The sequence below is a fragment of the Peromyscus maniculatus genome, chromosome 3, assembly GCF_049852395.1.
Source record: "Peromyscus maniculatus bairdii isolate BWxNUB_F1_BW_parent chromosome 3, HU_Pman_BW_mat_3.1, whole genome shotgun sequence".
Lineage (NCBI taxonomy): Eukaryota > Metazoa > Chordata > Mammalia > Rodentia > Cricetidae > Peromyscus > Peromyscus maniculatus.
Genome location: NC_134854.1, coordinates 66,822,786 through 66,843,457, shown reverse-complemented (window position 1 = coordinate 66,843,457; position 20,672 = coordinate 66,822,786). Strand labels below are relative to the sequence as shown.

The 20,672-nt window shown below is 52.5% G+C and overlaps 1 protein-coding gene and 1 long non-coding RNA gene across 14 annotated transcripts in view; one reads left to right on the top strand and one right to left on the bottom strand.

Annotated features, from left to right (window-relative positions):
• Positions 1 to 20,672, top strand: part of Prkag2 (protein kinase AMP-activated non-catalytic subunit gamma 2) — a 262,801-nt gene that overhangs the window by 113,811 nt on the left and 128,318 nt on the right. The gene's annotated exons all lie outside the window — the stretch shown is intronic.
• LOC121827953 (uncharacterized) lies at positions 3,210 to 17,251 on the bottom strand. Its single transcript, XR_006070299.2, has 2 exons — positions 6,617 to 17,251; positions 3,210 to 3,701 (listed from the first exon to the last, which is right to left on the bottom strand). It is a non-coding gene; the product is annotated as an uncharacterized LOC121827953 (long non-coding RNA).

Here is a 20,672-nt window from a genome sequence, read left to right as displayed (position 1 = left end):
CTTAGCGGCACACTCCACTCTCACACGTGCACCCATGCACGTGTGCACAGTCACTCACCTCCACACAGCTGTCCTGAGAGCCCCGTGGCTTTCCAGAACAACTGAAAAGGATCAGCAGAGGGCTCAGGTCCGCCCCTGTCACAGAACCATTGGCATGAGGCTGTCACTGGAGAGCTGGCCACCCGAGCCAATGATGGAATCCCCTTGGACCGTGCTGGGCCGTGGGGCGCCGGGCCCAACTGAACACCGACTGTGGCCGGAGCTGCACGAATTCGAAACTCCCACCCACACAGAGTTTCGTGCTGTGCGTGCTAGACAAAAATCTCCATGTGCACCTTCCTTTTGTCTGTGCAGTAGAGAGAGATCCAGATCGTGTCAACAAAGAGCGTGTGTGGATGACAGCAGCGACGGAAGGGAGATTAGGAGGGACAGTGACACGCAGCCTCATTTCCACCCGCATCCTTCTGCTTCCCTGTCAGGTGCTCTCCCCTACACACGCATGCACACACGTGCCTGCTGGCCCTGAGTGTCCTGAGTGAATCTGCTGTAAATACCCCAACAGAGTTTTTAACTTTTCGTAGTAGGGATTTTCAGTCACGCACAGGAGAATAGAGTGGTACCCACTTCCAGGCCCAGCCACCGCCCATAGCCTACCAGTTCCACTGGATCCACTTTGTGCCGGCCCCTCACTCTGAGGACACAGGGACATGCAAAAGCCACTCCTGTATGGGACTTACAGCCCCACGAGAGCAGACAGTGAGGGTCTTTGTGTCATGGTGGCAAACTGTACACAGCACAGCTTTGCTGCCGACCACACGGCACTGTGTGACTCGGTCACATTAAAGGTGTTCACACTGTTCTGCCGCAGCCACTCCGTCCATCCCGAGCTCCTCACCGTTCACCGGAATTCTGCACCGTTAAACTCTTTCCGCCCCCCAGGCCCCGGCCGCCCTCAGTTTACTCACTGCCCTTTTCAATCTGACAGCTCGGAGCTGCTCCTAGCAGTAGCATCATGGGAAGGTGGCCCAGTGGATAAAGCACTTGGAGTGCAAGCTTGAGAACTCGTATTCAGATCCCTAGTACCCGTGAAAAAGCTAAGCGTGGTGTAAACTGGTACGCCAACACCAAGGTGGGCTGGGGCTGGGGACAGGCAGATCCTCGGGGTGCAGTCTAGCCAAATCCGTGAACTCCCCCAAAACTAAGGTGGGGAATGACAGAGGAAGATACCCAGCCTTGGCCTTTGCCCTCCCTCACCACACACAAAACTGGAACCATGGTATTTGTCCCTTCGTGAGTGACGTGTTTTGACAGATGAATGGGTTTTTGTTGTAGGATAAGGGGGCAGTGAGGTTTAAAAGGCAGGTGAAGGAAGGGTAGGCTCACTGGGCGTGGCCACAGTGGGGAGCCAGCTTGTGATCAAACCCTTCTGCCTGGCAGGAGGATTCAGGCTGTGGAGGGGTCTGACTCTAGGTTCCTAGGACCACCTGGAGGCCAGTGCAGCAGGACAGAGGGAAGAAAGCTGAGTGCTTACCCGCCATTCTGTGGGCCACGAGCAGGACTCTGGCTTGTACCTGTGTGAGGTGACGCCCCTGAGTGTCCAGAGAAGATGGCTGAGGTGCTGAGGGGAGGAACTGCAGCCAAATATGGGGGACTTGGGGCTCCCAGGAGCAGTGTGTTTGGGGGGGGGTAGCTCTTCTAGAGAGCCAGGGTCTGAGCAAATGTTCAGTAGTGGGCAGATGATGCTGGGCCCAGAAACATTGCAAAGTATCAGAAGATAGTAGATAGAAGATACTAGAACAAGCCTACAGAACCAAGAAGGAACAAAAGAATGGGGTAGGCATCGGGAGATGCCTTTCAGGGTTCCATAGCCTAGAGCTTGGGTTAACACCTGGCTTGGGCCAGTCAATCTCTGATCCTGTCACCACAACCTTTGAACTTGGCCAACAAAGAGCCATGGCATCCAAGGTGATATGATCACCCAGCGCCCAGTGCCTTAGAAAACACAAGAAGAGCTCAGGTCCCACAGAGAGCAAGCAAGCAGAATCCATCCTTCTGTTGTGATTTGTGCTCCAGGAATTGAGAAGGGAAAACATGTGAATTCTGAACACTCTGAAGAACAAATCAACACTGAGTGTTCTCTGAGGCATAGGTGGTTTCTCACACCACCCTGTATCCTTGGCCCTACGCCTCAGTGGGCACTGCTGCTTTCTCCTAAATTTTTTTTTTTTTTTTTTGGCGTGCGGGGGGAGGAAGGGGGTTTTTTGAGACAGGGTTTCTCTGTGTAGCTTTGCGACTTTCTTGGAACTCACTCTGTAGCCCAGGCTGGCCTCTATCTCTTAGAGATCCACCTGGCTCTGCCTCCTGAGTGCTGGGATTAAAGGCGTGCGCCACCACTGCCTGGTCCCTAAGATTTCTTATGCAAGGTCTGGGTGCAGCCCTAGCCCCAGGGGAGCATTGCCTCCCCAAAGATCTCAGTCTTGTGTGGCTGGGTATGGAGGTGGCTTCCCAGGGGTAATGGAGACTGGAGCCATCAGGATAAGTAGTGGGTAGACAGGCTAAGGCTGAGGGCCCAGGTCTGAGAGCCCTGCTGTAGCAGGAAGCAAGGGAAGGGCCTCAGATGAGTTCACAAGGAAGCTTTGGTGAGTTGGGGCCTACGGTGCTTGAGGGCCCCAACTATGCACAGGAAGAGATAACACAAACCAACAAAGGCTGATTTCCCAAGTGAAAGAAAATGCTAACAAGGCTGAGCAGAAGTCCACCTCCCCAGACTTTCCTGGAAATAACTCATATCACATCTAGTTCTTTCTGTCAGCATAAAAAAGGAAGTAGCAATTGTGAAATACGAAAACAGTTCATTCTGAGCCCAAGCACCAGGCATCATGGTTTGGAACACAGACACAGGTTACTCAGAATGGCATGGGTCCCCAAAGATCGTGTCCTCCTACAGAGAAAGGACTGGGGCTTATACAGTCCCAAAAGAGAGGTGGCAGGGCCATCCAGGAAGTGGGCTGCAGAGAGGCGAGGAATCTCTCCTCCCGGATCTTGATGGAGTCTTCATCTGGGTGGAAACATTTTATGCAGAAGCAGGTGCCCGCTCATTCGCAGCCTTGAAGTTGGGAGGGGTGAGAGGTCCAGAAGCCTAGCATCCATGTTAGGGTCTTATCCAGTAGTCACAAAATTCCAGGTCAGAGGCAAAGGCTGATAATTCATGGCTGCGTTGTGGCCTTTTCACTGTTTGCTTTTAAATAGCGTCTCACTATCCAGTTCACTATCTTCCCGTCTCAGATGGGCCCGGATCACAGGTGTTTGCCACCACGTGCAGCGAACCTTGGTCTCTTGGTCCACATCTCATCTCTCCATAAGGCTGTGATGCCCCCGCTCAGCAAATTGACAAGCCATCCAGAAGGTCTTACCCAAAGCCAGGCTCTTTAGGGAACATTAATCCACGCTTCCCAGGAAGCTTCGGTTTGCCCACGCTATACCATACCCCTTGACTGTGGAATCCAGAGGTGCCACTCCCTTGGGCTGGAGTTTTGTGCTCTTCTCTCTGCTTGTACCATGAGAGAGGCTGGCAGAAACAATTTCAGTGAGGAGAGGTCCATCATGGGCCTTTGAGAAACTCTCAGAAGCCTCAGAATAAAACAAACAAGTACGTGCTTCCCCGGATGAATATCTGTTGCCCAATATCTTATTGTATATACCTGTGAGTAGATATTAGATTTATAGGTGAATGTATGATAGATAGACAGACAGACAGACATGGATAGCTGTCCTACTTTGATTTCTATTACTGTGACGAAAGCAGCTTCCGGTAGGAAAGGTTTTATTTGACTTACATGTCCTGATCACAGTTCATCCCTGAGGGAACGCAGAGCAGGAGACTTGAGGCAGGCACTGAAGCGGAGGCCAGGGAGGGACGCTGCTCACTGGCTTGCTCACCTTGGCTTGCTCAGCCTGCTTTCTTAGACAACTCAGGACCCCCACCCAGGGGTGGCACCACCCACAGTGGGCCTGGCCCTCCCACTTTGATCACTAATCAAGCAAATGCCCTGGAGACTTGACCGCAGGCCAGTATGATGGAGACATTGTTCTCAATTGAAGTTCATCTTCCCAAATGACTCTGGCTCGTGTTGACAAAAATAACAGCTAACCAGCACAGTAGTGAAATGTGTGGATAGATAAATATAGTAGGCGGGCAGCCAGCCAGCCAGGCAGACAGACCGACAGACAGGATGGATGGAGATAGATAGAGGATGGATGTGTCTTAGTTACTTTTCTATTGCTGTGAAGAGACATCATGGCCAAGGCAGTTTATAAAATATAACGTTTAATTGGGGGCCTGCTTACAGTTTCAGAGGGTGAGTCCATGACCACCGTGGCGGGGAGCATGGCGGCAGGCAGGCGTGGTTCTGGAAAAGCAGCTTAGAACTTACAGCTTGTCCACAAGCACCATGTGGGGGAGGGGGATGGAGGAACATACTAACGGGGAATGGTGTGGGCGTTTGAGACCTCAGAATCCATAGGCAGCAGGATGAGAGAGCCACTGGACCTGGCTTGGGCTGCTGAATCCTCTAAGCCCCACCCCTAGTGACACACTTCCTTCCACCACAAGGCCACGCCTCCTAATCCTTCTGAGTAGTGCCACTCCCTGATGACTACGCAGTCAAATATGTGAGCCTGTGGGGGCCGCTCTTATTCAAACCACCACAGATAGATAGATAGATGGACAGACAGACAGACATTTAGGCACCTGCCAAAACAGAGTAAAAGTGTAAGAAAATGTCTGGCTTCACAGGCAGTGAGGGCCCTTTTAGAATGTAGACTTGATCAGTGGAGAAAGCAGCCCTAAGACTGGATGGAAGAAAATGACGCTCTGCCCTCATCTCACACACTCAGACAGGATGCTGTGTGGCCTGGAGTGGTGGAGGAGGACCTGAGAATTCCACAGCCCTGACCTTGATTTTTAGTATGGAACAGATGGTGACATTTAGAGAAAGCTGAGCTTCATCCTGGCTGAGAAACACCCAGAGAAGCAAACCACAACTGAGCTGTGTGTGAGGCCCCAAAGAACCTGGACTTGGGGACCTGAGACCCCTTCCTTGAGCGAAGTTTTCCTCAACCTTCCTAACACTGCAGACCGTTTAATATAGTTAGTTCTTCATGTTGTGGTGAGCCCAACCGTAAAATCATTTGTGTTGCTACTTCACAACTGTAATTTCGCTAGTTATGAATCCTAATGTAAACATCTGTGTTTTCTGGTGGTCTTAGGCGACTGCTGTGAAAGGGTCGCGACCCACAGGTTGAGAACTGCTGCTCTAGCGTCTCCCCCTACCTGGAGGCAGGATCAACTCCCTCCCATCTGCTTTCTCAGGAAGGAGCCTCCCTGTGCCATGGGGATGGGAAGCCTTGGAAACAACAGAGCAGTGGGCGGGGCCTCTTATGTTGAGGCTAATGCTGGGTCTTGTGTTTATTCTTTGTGATGTTGGAGCTAGGGCCCGTTCCCACCCTTTTTGATGGTCTTACATATGGGCCTCTCTGAGGGATCCTGCTCCCCTCCAAGAGTTATCCAGTTCTTACCAAAGGTTGCCCAGGAGCCCACCACCCTTTTTTATACCCGGTAACCAATTGGAGCCCTGGCTCTGTACACCTGCTCCATAGGGCCCAATGACTGGAGACCAGGGACGGACAGCCAGACCGACCACCCCGAGACCCCTGAGGCCCACTGAGACATCCACAGAAGCCAGTCTTTGTCTGCTCAACCTGCCTTACCTTTCTTCTCCTTGGAAACAAGAGTCAAGACTCCGCCTACTCTCTTTTCTCCTCTGCTTCCAGACCAGGCCTGATACTCCCTTTTGTGCTCCTCCGTGGCTATGACACACCCCCTCACCCCCTCCTCTTGGGGACTGGAACACTGTCTTTCCAACGGAAGCTGCCTCCTCATCACTAGCCTGACTACACCTGAGTCATCATAAAACCTACATTTTTTAAAACACGCTGCCTCTATAGCCAGCCGCTCGTTCTCCGGCTTCTTTTCCTTACACCTTGTGACTACAGCTGTGTCTCCTGGAGTTTGGCTTCACTGTCATCGGGCAGGCCACAGTCTGCATGGAACACAGATTATGCACCCATCCTTCTATGGATGGATACAAGCAGTTTTCGGGTTCATTCTCACATTCATCCTGATCATTTGTGAACCTGCTGGGCTTAGTCTGGGGTCCCGGGTGGTGGGTGCACTCGGAGGCAGCCCTGGAAGGTAGGCAATGGGGACTAGTCAGCAGGTAGATAAAAATCATGCACACAGCCTTGGAGTCCATTCCCAGCACTGTATAATTATGATTGCTCTTGCCTGTAACCCCAGCACCTGAGATGTGGGAGCAAAAAGATCAGGAGTTCAAGGTCATCCTTGGCTACATAGTGAGTTTGGGCTAGCCTGGACTATAGGAGACCCCGATTCAGCAAACCAACAGAATAATGCAGTACCTCAGCACATGCCATTTGCCTCACTGGCTGGCCCTGCATAGGTCCCCTGCCTGCTACACCAGGCTTCCCGGCCGTGCACACCAGCCCCCCCTGCCTCTTGTCTAAGGTCGGCGCAAACGTGGGAATGTCTCCTCACCTGTGACTGAGCCTTGGCATTCCATCTCCAACCAGCTCTCTGGTTCTTCTCTCAGTCCCCAGTCCCGGATTCACTTCCTGCTAGCGAGACTCAGGCTCAGCCTTCCCATGGCATGTAGACAGTGGGCAGGGTCCCCCCATGGGCAGGGCCACTCCATCCTCCGAGATTGCATTCCTGTCAGGACTCTGTGTTGGGATTTCTCTGCAACTGGGACTCTGAGCAGCTCTGGGTTTGTAGCCACTCGCCGTCGCTATAGCAACCCTGACTTAACCAGCCACACGCTAAAAATAGATCACCTCATCCCTAATATAGAAAAATGAAGGGAAATGTGAGTGGGCCAGGACCCGCCCTATCCAGTTACCAGGACCCAGACCAGCTTGAAGGGGCCGTGATGCAGCTTCTGGGGTCTCTGCAGGCACCCACCCAGGAGTAGGAAGACCAGGAGGGAGGGGCCGCACCTGGAGCGTCCTCCGAGCTGCTGTGGTTTGGCTCTCGCCCATGCATCAAGCCTCGGCTGTCCTCTTTCTGCTCTGGACCCAAGCACTGAATAGTGAAGAACAGTGTATCCTAGGTCGGGATGTCTGCAGCCTTTTCTCTTTTCTGTGTTGGGGGGCGTTGTTTTGTTTTCTAGACAGTCTCCTTGTGTATCCCAGGTGAGCCTTCACCTCACACCTGTCTCCTGAGTGCTGGGGTCGCAGGTGAGCACCCCATGCCTGACTTGTTCCGTTTTTTCAATCTTAATTCATCTGTAGGTTGTAAATATTTTCTGAGGGCAGGGATGTAGTTTGCAGGATATCATGAGAGCTCCTAGTCCTGGCATATGAAATACTGAAAGGTTTGGGAATGCTGGAGGGAGCCTAGGGAAGGAGAGCCTTGAGATACCTGAAGGGCCACCCATCCCACTGGAGAGGGAGTGCCGGGCTCATCCTCTGAGGTCCCGTGGGAAGACGACTTGCCACTCGAGGACCAGCCCCTCTCCGTGACAGCACATGCAATGCCCGTTAATAGATTTGCTTGCATTGTCCAAGTCATCAAAGTTCAAGAACATTTCAAAATGCTTGAAAACTGGAAAGGGGCTGCACAGGAGGGATGCGTGGTCTGTCCTGCTGGTCTAATTGTGCTGTCATTCCTGCACCGGATCTGAGTGTGGGGTTGATGGCGTGTCCTGCACTAGAAAGCCTCAGTGAAATGGGTCCGTGGCCCCTGAACACCTGTCTGCACACAGTGGGTGCATTGTGGCCTTCCTTGTTCTTGGGGGAAGGTTTTTAGGGTGATGGAAGATGTGGTGAGCGGGGCTTCTTGAGCTCCTGCCTCTGAGATGGAGCTGGGAGAGTAGGGGACATCTATGAGCGTGAGAACTATGCTTGGAATGTGGGTGACTTGAATGGTAGCAGTGGTCCTCTGCCACAGGCCAGGGCCAGCCAAGGGGTGCTGGGGGCTTGGGTTTGGGCCTTTCTGGAAAACCCCACTGTCAGGACCCCTCCTCTTCTCCTTGTCTCTTTTCCTCCCTCCTCCTATCCCCAGTTCTTCTTCCTCTCTCTCTTCTTCTTTCTCTTCTCTCCTCCCTCTTCCTCCTCTTCCCTTTCCTCCTCTCTCTATCCCTCACTTTCATCCTCGTCTCCTCTTTCCTCCTCCTCTTCTCCTTCATCCTCCTCCTCCTTTTCCTGCATCTTCTCCCTCTTCTCCCTTCTCCTCTCACCTCTTTTTTGTGACCAGCAGACAAAGCTAAACAGTCATTTTCGTCATCTGAAAGCGCATGGCTTGACAGTACTAAGCACATGGGCACCATGGAGACATGCCCCATTTCCTCTCTGCTCTCGGAATTCATCTTCCAGACTGCTTCCACCACACAGGGAGCCCTCCAGTCCACTGCCTCTGTGAATCTAAATAACTCTGGGGACCTCGCAGCGTGAGACTGAGAGTGTCTTTCTTTCCATCCTTTTGGGTTCTTAGGAACTGTGGCACAACCCTATCCTGTGCCAGGTCTCCTTGGGATATGATGGGTTCCTTCCCAGGCTTTGGCCGGTTCCCCCATGCTGTAGAACCTTCCAGATGCCCTTGAAAGGCTGAGTGACACTCCATCATTCAGAGACCCTTTTACATATCCAGTGTGTGTCACAGGATGTCTGAGCTGTGTCCGTGTGTCCTATTTATTGTCACACCTGCTGGAAGCATGAGCCTGCCTCTCTCTCTCTCTCTCTCTCTCTCTCTCTCTCTCTCTCTCTCTCTCTCTCTCTCTCTCTCTCTCTCTCTCGGAGTGACGTGTGAAGCGGCAGTTGTCCCCTTCCTCACAGCCTGGGACCGGGCACTGAGCACCCATCTCACGGCCTTGCAGTGAAAGCATTACCCATGTCACACCCCAAACCCACTCAGCACCCCCTGCTGGACCTCGGCCAGAGGTGCTGCACGCTCATCCAGCTAGAGACACCACATCCCAGCGCTCTCCACAGATGGTGAAGTACCTAACCTCAGACATTCCAAATGGAAGTTCTGAGGGCAAATATTGAGTGATGTCGTGAGACCCTAGTACCCCTACAGTCGGGTGCTTGAGGAAGACGTCCAGCTGTCCCGCTTTGCGGTCCCATACCTCCCTCTGTCACACTGTCCTTCAAGAAGGCCTTCCTGAGACCCCAGCCCCCAAGTGGGAATCGGAGACCCAGGCATACACTCAGGCTCATGCAGGGTCACCATGGAGAAAGTCTTTAAAGAAGGGGAGCCTGGGAGAATTCCCAGGAGGGGAGCTGTGGGGGGACTCGCAGGCACCATTGGATGAGAACCAGCCCGAATCGCCAAGGGCTCACACAGGCTTCCCAGCCCACAGGTCCCTAGGCAGCTGGTCCGTGGGAGCTGTAGGGACAGCAAAGTCAGAGCAGCCATCAGAGCAGTCCTGAAACAATCCCCAGTGCTAGGACGCTCATCCTGTGGTTTCGAGGAGTGAAATAAACAGGAGCCATCCAAGTTTGAACTTGATCTGTGTTGGGTGTCGGAGTTCAAGCTCAGATGAGCAAATGTAACTCAAATCATAAAAACAGCCCCGCAACTAGGGAGACGGCTTAGCTGGTAAAGTACCTACTGTGCAAGCATAAGGACCCGGGTTCAGTCCCCAGCCCCGACTTTTAAAAAGCACACGATGGTATACACTCGTGGGAAGGCAGAAACGGGAGAATCCCTGGGGCTTGCTGGCAAGACCAGACTAGCCAAAACAACCAGCTCCAGACCAGTGAGAGATGCTGTCTGGAAAAACAAGGTGGACAGCTCCTGAGGACCTCCCACCCAAGGCTGACCTCTGACCTCCATGAACACACATACCCATCAGCACACCTGTGCAGGGGGAGGGGAGAAGAGATTAGGGTTCAGCTGTTCAGTCAGTTTGCAGCCAGAACCCTCAAGTGAAAGAGCGGCCGGGTCTCCCTTGAAGAGGCCGGGCTCACCAGTGAGCAAGTGTACTGCCCAGCTTTCTCCCGGTGACCCACCCCCAGAGGGGCTGAAAGGTCACCCGCATATGGAAAGCGAGCGCCCCCGGTGCCCTTAGTTAGGGGAAAGGGCACAGAACTGTAGATGGAGACTTTCAGAGCCAACTGGAGAGTTGACAGGCATTTAAAGGGCTGAGGAATGTCATTTAGTCAGCCCCTGGATGCCGTCTATCTAATCAGTCTGGGTCCGTGTTAGCAGCACACCCCAGATAAGAAAGTGACAGGGGCAGCTGGGGCTGGTGGCGTTGAGCTGTCCGCTGATGGCGGGAAGGCCGCAGCACATGCTCCCATGCTCCGTGGACCCGCAGAACCTCTCGGAGCAACAGGCCTACGGTCTCTGTCCCCTCCGGGGCCTTGCTGGGATTCCAGAATGGACGCGATTCTGCCCACTCCCACCTATCGTGGCCAAGTCGTCTTTTATTGGAGCAAAACCTGGCCTTCCACAGTGAGGGAGGGGCCCCCAGAGGGGACTCTGGGGGAGAAGGGGTGGGCAGCTGGTCCAGAGCCCTCTGGAATGGAGGTTGATGGTGGTATCCGGATGCTGCGGGTCAAACCCAGGGCCACAGGAATGCTGAGCAGGTGCTCACCACAGAGCTGGGGCGCAGCCCTGGGCGTGGGCTTTGCAGCAGCGTGGAGGAAAGGAAGCCAAGGGCAGTGTGCCCTTGAGCCTGGGCAGGGAGAACTTGGCAGGCTGTGGGGCTGGTAGTGTGGACAGAAGAGGAAGTTTCAAACGGTCCTCTCACCACGGAGCTGGCCAGCAGGTCTGTGGCTCTCCGGCTTCACGTGGGAAATAAATAGTCCTTAGCTTTGCCCCAGGAGGGCTCTAACCAAAGCCCGGCTTGATTTTCTGTCTTCCTGTGCTGCAGCCACAGAGGACTGTAGCTGTCCGCGCGCAGAGGATTCTGAAAGGCTGAAGTGGGTGGGGTTTCATCACGCCTGCCTGCAAGTGATGGTTACATCTCTTCAGAGAAGAAGAAGTTCAGCCCCACACTAATGTTTTGGGGGTTGTCTGAACATATGTGTAGTTAAGTAGGCATTGCAGGGTGATACTAAAATATTCAAGAAGGATAAAAAGTATCTGGTAAAAAGTGAGACCTGCAGACTGGAACAAAGGCTCGGTCAGTAGAGTTCCTGCTCCACACGCATGTGAGCCTAGTTCAGCCCCCAACAGCCATGTAGAATGTCCGTATGTGATGTAGCGTCTGTGCTGGGGAAGTGGAGGCAGAACTTCTCAGGGCTTGTCGGCCAGTCCGCCTGGCCTAATCAGGAAGCTCCCGGCCAGGGAGAGACCCCATCTCAAAAAGCCAAGGTGGAAGGCAGGTGAGGCCACAGCCAAGGCTGACCTCTTACCTACTCACATGCACACACATGCATGCACGCGTACACATGTGTATATGCACCTACAAATGCATTCATCCAGGCAAGACCCAACATGGCATAGACATAACACCCTCTTCCCTTCTGGAACCCAGCCGCCCTGTTTCTCTGCCTGGAGGCAAGTCTTTGCAGGGCCCTCCAAAGACAGCCCAGGCACTCGGGAGCTTACTGTTATTATAACTGTTCGGTATGAATGATAGCATAGTATGCATTTTGTTCTGCCATTTGCTTTTTTAGCCTTACACAATAGAAAAGAGATTTACTAAAGATGAGTGCATTCATCTGTAAGCAGCAGAGCTCTGCCCCACAGTGGGAAATGCATTCTCTAGGAAACTGGATTCTCGGAGGTTGGGACAAGGGGATGTTTGAGAGGCAAAATGAAGAAGATGGCCTCAGGTAGTTTTGGTTTGGTTTCTTTTGCTTGTTTATTTATATTTATTTATGTGTATGCTCGTGCAAGGGAGGATGTCACTGCGAGCAAGGAGGTCGGAGGACAACGTGCAGGAGTTGGGTCTCTCCTTCCACCATGTGGGTCCTAGGGCTCGAACTCACATCGTCAGGCTCGGCAGCCAGTGCCTCTATCCCCCGAGCCGTCCCACTCAGCACCAATTACTTTGAAGCAGTAACCCTTGCCCACAGGTATCATAGCAAGGGTGGTGTGTCAGTGTGACTTTGAACAGCCAGCTGCTAGACAGTTGTCCTTGAAGAAGTATTTTCTGTGATAAGGAGTGGTGGCCTCTGTACAGTCTTTTTGTGCTAGTCGTGTTCTTGGATCTAAGCATAAGGCTTTTTTCCTTCCTGTTCTTCCAGCTTTATTTATTTCATACGTTGTTTTGTTAGGTTTCGGTCCCTGCAGAGCTATAGACGGACCACTTCTCAGCCCTTTGCTATTTATTTAAGAACGGCTGTGACTCACTGGAGCGGGGCGGGGCTTGTAGTCACTGCTACTCAGGAAGGGGAGGTAAGAGAGTCACAGGGGGCACAGCAACTCCAGCTAGGCCTGCGCAATGTAGTGAGGCTGTAGCCAAATAAATGAATAAAATCACAACATCTATTAGACATGTAACTTTCTCTGTGGAACATGACCAGGTGTGTAATCATTGGGTCACAGAGCAAATGCAATTTCAATTTGATAGATAACGCCAAGCTGTAGCCCCAGGGCAGCTTCCCTGGGCTCCTGTCATCTCCAGAGAGCCTGAGGGAGAGGCTGGAGACTTTTGCCAGTCTCCCGGGGCTGGGTGTTAATCCGGAAGTGTGACCTTCTCATATAGAGGGCCCCAGCTTCAGGGAAAGGCTGGAGGCAGTAGAGCTGGCACCCTGTCTAGCAGGACTGAGCTGGGATCTGGGGTCCCGGGGAACCGAGCCCTGGGACCCTGTAGGCTTTGCACAGCCAGATCAGGACAGCAGGGAGGAAGTAGCAGCCTGGGGGTGCCCTGCAGGATTCCACATAGAGAGATTGTTGAGTGAGCCAGAGAAGCGTGGTACACCTCAGCACTCAATAGGTAGAGACAGGAGGGTAAGTGCAAGTTCAAGGCCAGCCCAATTCACACACTGAGTTCTAAACCAGCGTCTTGAGACCTTGTCCGTGTGCAGAGGAAGGAATTCCTGGGAATAAAAGGGGAGACGAAGCTTGTGATGGATTAATGATTCCTGAGAAGGGCTGGCAGGGAAACAGGCTCAGAGAACCTTTGGGGCACTGGGAGGGGGAGCTACTTACCACAGTCGACCCCCCACCCCCCAGAGGCTGACCCTGGGACCCAGTGGTTGGCTGGGAGCAGTCCAGGGCTGGGGGTTAGTGTCATAGAGGAGAAATGAGTGGAACACAAGCTTCACCTTCCTTCTTAGAATCCCTCCTGCCCAAGGTTTGAACTTATACCAGAAATTGAACTGGGGCTGCACATGCCGAGTAAGGAGGGCCAGGCAGGACCACCATCCCTGACTGCTGGCGGCCCTGCTCCTCCCATCACATAGCACCATGGAAAGACTGGTCTCCTGACTCTGAGTAGCCTGTGTGGAGTGCCTGAGCCAACACGTTTCCTGATCCCCTCTACCTCCCTAGGCTCAGGGCCATCTACTCAGGGTCTTCATGAGCACATGTATGTGGAGTGACATGTATGAGCAGGAGCATAGGGATCCTCTATGGATGAGAAGTTGCTTGGTAACACAGCAGGCTGGGGTTTCATGACAGACCAGAAACAGCAGCCTTTCCTGCCCCCTCAAGGCCCAGGGTGAAGGCAGAGCTGTGCCGGAATTAAAACAGGCCTCTTTCCAGACAGAGAAAACTCAGCACGTCTGCTTTAGATTCCACAGGAGAGGGGTGTTATCCAGCTCTGTGTCAGGTCTTAGCCACTGACCCTGAAACTCACTGTAACTAGTTATAGTATATCCAAAAATGTATACAAGGGTATTGAAGAAGAGTTCCAGAGAAGTCCTTACAGTGGCCGCTGAAGCAGGGACAGCAGAGACCTCGCAGCCAGTGCTGAGCCTTGGGACACATGGCAGTCCTCTGCTAAGCTGTGGGGTGCACTGTCTCTCTTAGAATTCACAGTTGAAGCATCCCCTGCAGTGTGACGGTATCCAAAGAGAAGATTTAATCTGATGGGACAAAGAGGACGAGAGAGCTTCCATTTTACCATCTGAGAACACAAAAGAAGGTGGCTATCTGCCATCCAGGACAAGGACCCTCACCAGACCTGACTGATAGGTTTTCTGTACCCCGATAATAGTTTTTTCAGAGCAAGCAGTATTGAAAAAGTAGAAGAACAGGTTTATTTGAGCAAAGCAACTCCCTGGCAGGTTCTCCAGTCCCAGAGATGGAGGCCAGAGAAGTCACACGCCTGAACTAAAGCTGGGAGATTATATAGCTTATAGGCGAGGGGTGATGACATATCTATCACAAGCTGGGTTTGTACCCAAATATGGTCAAAAGCTGAACACTTTAGTCAGGGCCTTGGGCAGTTGCAACTTCAGGGGAGGAGCTGCTGTAGCTGCCAAGAGTGTGGAACTGGGCTTTTTGGTACCTTCCCTTTGGTTAGAGATTCTCTGAGTGGGTGGGGTTTGGAGAGAGAGAGAGAGAGAGAGAGAGAGAGAGAGAGAGAGAGAGAGAGAGAGAGAGAGAGAAAGAGAGAGAGAGAGAGGAGAATGAGGCTTTCTGGATCATGCAGGGGTGAGCTGGAGGTTTCAACAGAACACTGACCATGCTAGGCTTTGCGGCAGTGAGGTTACAATGTCTTACACAAGCTGCCCTGTCTATGTGTTCTGTTCAGACAGCCCGAGCTAAGACATCCACTCTTCTCAGGAAACCAGGAGGTCCTACTGAGCACCTGCTGCCAGACAGCAGAAGCTGAGTCTGGCTGACAACATCCATGGGTCAGGCCTAAGGTCCCACTGCCACATGATATTGCTGCAGGGTGCTGAGGAATCCCATACTGAGGAACCCCCACATCAGAGCCCATTCAGGGTCCCAGCATTTGGTAGATATAAAACAAGGTTGGGATTAAGGCTTTGTCAGTCAAATCTGGATCTGCAGCACCCACATGGTAGTACCCTCTGTAATCACAGCATGATGGATAGAGATGGGCAGCCCCCCCCCCAGAGCCATCCCTAGAGCTTAGTGCCCAGCCAGTTTAGCAGAGTCATTAGTCCCAGGGTCTGTGAGAGACTGTACCTCAAAAATAAGGTGGAGTGTGATAAAGACACACAGTGTTGACCTCTGACCTCCAAACGCACACATGCAAACACACATGTACCCTCACAGCTATACATACAATGTTGGATGGGCAAAAAGAATGACAAGTAGCCATTCAATATAGGGAGTGAGTTTGAGAAAGAACCCAAGCAAGGTTGAGGCCAGTTGCCCAGAGACTCATCGGCACCTTGGGGACATTCCTTAGTGGATCACCCAAGCTATGATGGTTCACTAGCTTCGTGCACTCAAAACCCTGCTAACTCACAGCACTTTGAGCGCATCAGGAATGCATCTGTGTCAGATCTGGCTCTCATTCCATTTGGCACCCACATGGACGCGGGCACACTAGAACATTAGGATCCCTTCACCCTGGCGGTAGGTAGTGACTGGTACAAGCTAGGAGAGGTGTGGTGGCTGGGCAACCTTCCTGTGATTAGCAGTTGAAACTCATATTCCGTGCCCTTGACTGCCAAACATCCCTTCACTCCCCACACATTTCCCAGAAGGTTGGAGTAAAATGTTATCCTTGCCTCCTTGAGGTGACCCACATCAGTCACCCTGAGTGGCTTTTGGGGAGTTCCCTAATTCTTAAGTTGCCATCTCTCGGGCACACTCGCGGATAGCTCATTGCATCCTCTGTGTTTTCAAAACTTAACTTTATAAGGACAACCTCTTCCTGGCTTTTACTGCCCCAGTTTCTTACGAGAAGGTCATTGCTACTCTCCCTTTCTGCCACACCCACTTCCCTAAAAGGTCACAGGAGCTCTGGGTGCGACCTGGGTGAGCCTGCTCTGAACTCTCAGATCTGTGGCTCAGCTCAGAACCGCGTGTTCTCTACAGGGCTCTCTGCTGTCGGAACCGTTCTCGGAGGAATTCAGGCCACTAGCCAGTATAATTTTATTGATCCTGAGGCTTTGCAAAATGGATTTATGTGAAGCTCCGTTGTTACTTGATGGGGTCTAAGCCTCAGTTTCCCCACACACCCACACAGTGAGGAGACAGTGTCCCCCCCCCCCCCCCCCCCCCGTAAGTGACCCTTGAGCACCTGTGTGTGAAGACGAGGTTGAGCTCAGAGTTGACTGCCAGGAGCAGGTGTGGCTGGCTTGAGAGCTGCGGAGACCAGAGTTTGGGGTGATCCACTGTGGGCTCACTTGGGTTGATAGTCCACACGTGAACCCATGAACCCCTGCCCGGGCCCAGGGTCACTAGGGGGGACAGAATGACAAAGTACTCCTACCGCACACTCACTTGGCAAACTCTTAGCTGACTAGTTAGAGTACCAAGAGCGTCATTTGCCTCCCTGGGTTGCACAAGGACCGGTCGGTCACTCGGCGTCCACCAGAACCGGGGGACTCGGCAGTCCCCAGGTGAGCATGTATAATGGTGGGTGTCCAAATGCCCTGCATATGTATTTCTGGAAAGTGAAGGTATGTGAGAGAGGGGGGTGGTGGAGCACGCTATCTGTCCACTGGCCAACTGGGCAGCCGGCCAGCAGCTCGGAGAGCTTTATTTCCTCCCCACACAGGTCCACCTCCCTGTCTGGGGATCATTTTTATTATGGGAGGCGGAGGCAGGGGCAGACATGCCACAGGGTGTGTGTGGAGATCAGATGACAGTCCCCGGGAGTTTTCTCCTTCCACTGTGGAACCGGGAGATTGAACTCTGATCCTCAGGCTAACACTGCAAGTGTTTCTACCCTCTGAGCCTTCTTGCCAGCCCCCAGGCATGATTTTGAAACCAATCCAAACATATCACATTATCTATAAAGGAAACTCTTGCTTTTTTTTTTTTTTTTTAAAGAAAATCCTTCCTGGAGCCCTTGAAGGCCATCAGATAGGAAGGTCACCGTGGAGCACAGAGAACTTCTGAGTGACGTTGTCGTGCTGGTGGCTGCCTGCCCTGCCTACCCCTTCCTCTTTTCCTTCTCTGGCTTCCACAGGCCATGAGTGCACACGGCGTCCATACGGACATGCAGGCAGAACACCCAGACACATGAAATAAGTAAAGCTTTTAGAAATTTAACAATGGTTATCTGAGGCTGTGTACCTTCACTTAGGGTTTTACACTTTGACTAACAATTGCATTTTTATGTACTTATCTACCGTAAAAAAAAAAAAAAAGAAAGAAAGAAAGCCACAGCAGAGTTGGAACTAGAAAAATAATTTACTTTCTATCCTCTTTACTGTCTCATGCGTCCTTTTAGCTACCTTTCCTCCTTCCTTATCATTTAGTCATACCCTTTACTGGTAATATTACTTTATTTTTAATTGTGTGTACATGTGTGTGTCTGCCATGTGAGTGCAGGTGCCCTCAGAGTCTGTAAGAGGGTGTTGGATCCTCTGGAACTGCCGTTAATAGGCATTGTGAGCCATCTGATGTAGGTGCTGGGACCTGAACTTGGGTCCTTTTGTAAAAAGCCGACCGGTGGTGGTGCACACCTTTAGTCCCAGGAGGTAGAAGCAGGTGGATCTCCGTGAGTTCGAGGCCAGCCTGGGCTACAGAGTGAGATCTAGCACAGGCTTCCAAATCTACACAGAGAAACCCTGTCTTGAAAAACAAACATAGATGGGAGACAGACCTTGGTGGGTGGAGCCAAGGTGACTCAGGGCAGCTGAGGGAGACACACCATGCAGACACAGCACCCATATGGAAAGTTCTATTAAGGGAGGAAGAGAGGGAAGGCGGGCAGGGACTGAGAGAAGAAGAAGAGAAAAGAGAAGGGGAGAGAGGAGGTGCTCACTACCTCATGGCTAGAGAGAGGAAGGGAGGGGGAGAGAGAGAGAGAGAAGGGGGAGGGGGCCCCCAAGGGGTGGGTCTGAATGCTAACAGAATTCTCTGCAGGAATAGCACATGCTCTTAACACTGAGCCATTTCTCTGGCCCATCAACCTGGAATCTTTAAGGTTCGTTTTCAACAGAGTAGAATCGACATCGCCCATTCTTGTTTTTTTGTTTGTTTGTTTGTTTTTTTTGAGACAGGGTTTCTCTGTGTAGCTTTGCGACTTTCCTGGGACTCACTTGGTAGCCCAGGCTGGGCCTCGAACTCACAGAGATCCACCTGCCCCTGCCTCCCGAGTGCTGGGATTAAAGGTGTGTGCCACCACCGCCCGGCAATATCGCCCATTCTTAAGGGGATACTCTGCTTGTGAAAGTCGTCCTGGTGTGGCCCAAAAAGAAAACCTCTTTTCTTCTCTGTTGGTGACCAGCTCTCATCAGGAACTCTGAAGGTCCTCCACCAAGGGACGGCTGGGTGATAGGCTAAGATGGAGGAGCTCCCCTGGGGGCCCTTGCCGGGTCTCTGAAGTGACGCTTGTAACCGTGCAGGAGTGAGCAGTATGCCTGGGTGTGTAAGGGGACTTGAACTGGTGCCTTCTTGCTTATTCCTGCCAGCGACCCTGAAATATCCACCCTTCGAAGGGAACAATTACTGAGAAGGCAAAATAAACCTACCGCAGCCCCCGGACGGGAAAGGGCAGAGGCAGGAGCCCACCCAGACATCCCTAACCCCCACAGGACACCCACTGTCTCTCAGAACCCTTGAACAGCAGTGGGTGTGTTGGGGGAGGGGATTCTCAGACTCGTCACCTCAGCTGTCGTCTTTTTGGGGTGGGGAAGAGGTGGGAGATTGCAGTTCCCTTTTTTCTTCATTTATTTATTTTATTATTTTGTTTTATACCCAGGCCTCCTGCATGCTGGGCAAGCACCCTCCCTCAGAACTGCAGGTGGCCTGGTGACTGTACCTAAACACTTCGGGAGTGGAGGGCTGTTGCAGTTTGGTGAAAGGAAAAGCTAGGTTTTCGAGTTTCTTCTATGTGCTTAGGTTGTCTCTACTAAAAATGAAAGCACTCTGTCATTACACACAAGAGCAAACTGGCGCCATCCCTTTAAAAATCTGCTGATTCACGGTGATGGCGGGCCAGGGAAACACCACCAGCCCTAGAGTTTAAGCAGGAGGGTCGCCCTAAGAGCAGGGAAGATCAGAGCATCAGATAAGGACGTCCACCAGGCCGTGAGGAGACGTGGGTTTGCAGATCATCCTATCCGTGGTCTAAGAAGTCAGGCTCCAAATTCCTTCTCACTGGCCCCTGTCCTTCTGGAATTCCCCTTTCATCTTCCTTCTCTGTGTCCTGCATGCTAGTTTCCTCCCAAACTTCCAAAGTGGAATCCAAGAGACTAAGAAGCTGCTGCTGGTGGGAGGAGCTGAGAAGACACACACACACACTCTCTCTCTCTCTCTCTCTCTCTCTCTCTCTCTCTCTCTCTCTCTCTCTCTCACACACACACACACACACACACACACACACACACACACACGCACACGCACACGCACACGCACACGCACACTCACACACCCAACTGTTGCCCTCCCCTGCCCCTCCCTGCACACAGCCGCTTTCCCATGGACACAGGGTGCTCTGTGAACGTGGGGTGCCAGTGTGGGGCGTGAGTTTGCGTGACGAGGCACTCTTCTCTGAAGCCTGGGCCCTAAGGTCGCTGTCAGTCCACACAGGGCCTCAGACCTTGCGAGACGCATACAGCAGGAGGGGGAGGGATTTCCTACTTTGCACTGTTCCTTCATAAAAACATGGCCCTCCTCAAAAACGCGTGGTTTGCGCTCATTAGCATACTCTGTGGGTAGCCCCCTTTTCCACAACAGGAACCCAACTTACCCAGGATTCCCTCCTGGAGCTAAAACCCTGGAGGACGGGTCTCAGATCAGGCAGTAAATGTTTCTTGACTCCTCAGTCCCTTGCTGGTCCCGCATAAACGTCAGCTCGTAGGCAGTTTTGTTTGTGACATCTGTCAGGAAAGGGGACCTTCTTTCCCTGAAGGCCAGAACATCTACTGCAGAGCTGTCCCTGTCTTGTGACCATTAGCAGCCACCTAGAGCCTGGGAATAGTCACTGCCAGGAAGGAGACAAGAGATGGGAATCCAGCTCTGCGGTCAAGTGCATGGAATGTTCTGGCTTCGGGCACTTGGTCCTCTTTGGCTGAAGCTGGCCAGGCATCTTCCCAGAAGAGGGAGCCCTGTACAGTCTACCCCCCTAGAGCTGGGGAATGTCAGGCGGCAGCGGGGTGCCAGGAGGGGAAGGGGGGGCGTGGAGCGTGCCAAGCAGCCTAGTCACATTACACCACGTGCAGACTGGCTTTGGAGGAGGTTCCCAGAGTCCCAGGTGGCACCTGATACTCAGCTGCCGCCGCCGCTGCCTCCAGCAGTCACACCCTGACACTGGATCCACACAGCTGCTCTGTCACCTGAGAGGTGGACGCATAGGCATCACCCCCAGGGGCAGCACCAGGAAGTCCTGAGGCTTCTACCAGGCCTGGGTAACCCCAGAAGCGGGGCTTCTGGTACTTGAGAATTGTGTGCCTGGGACTGTCAGTACTCTATGCACGGGACTGCCAGTCCTCAACACCCAGCACTGCCAGACGCTACACTTAGCAATACCAGTGCTCTCTCTACCTGTGAGAGTTCCTGGCCTCTTGGGGCATATTCACTACTGGGCGGAGCAAGTTAG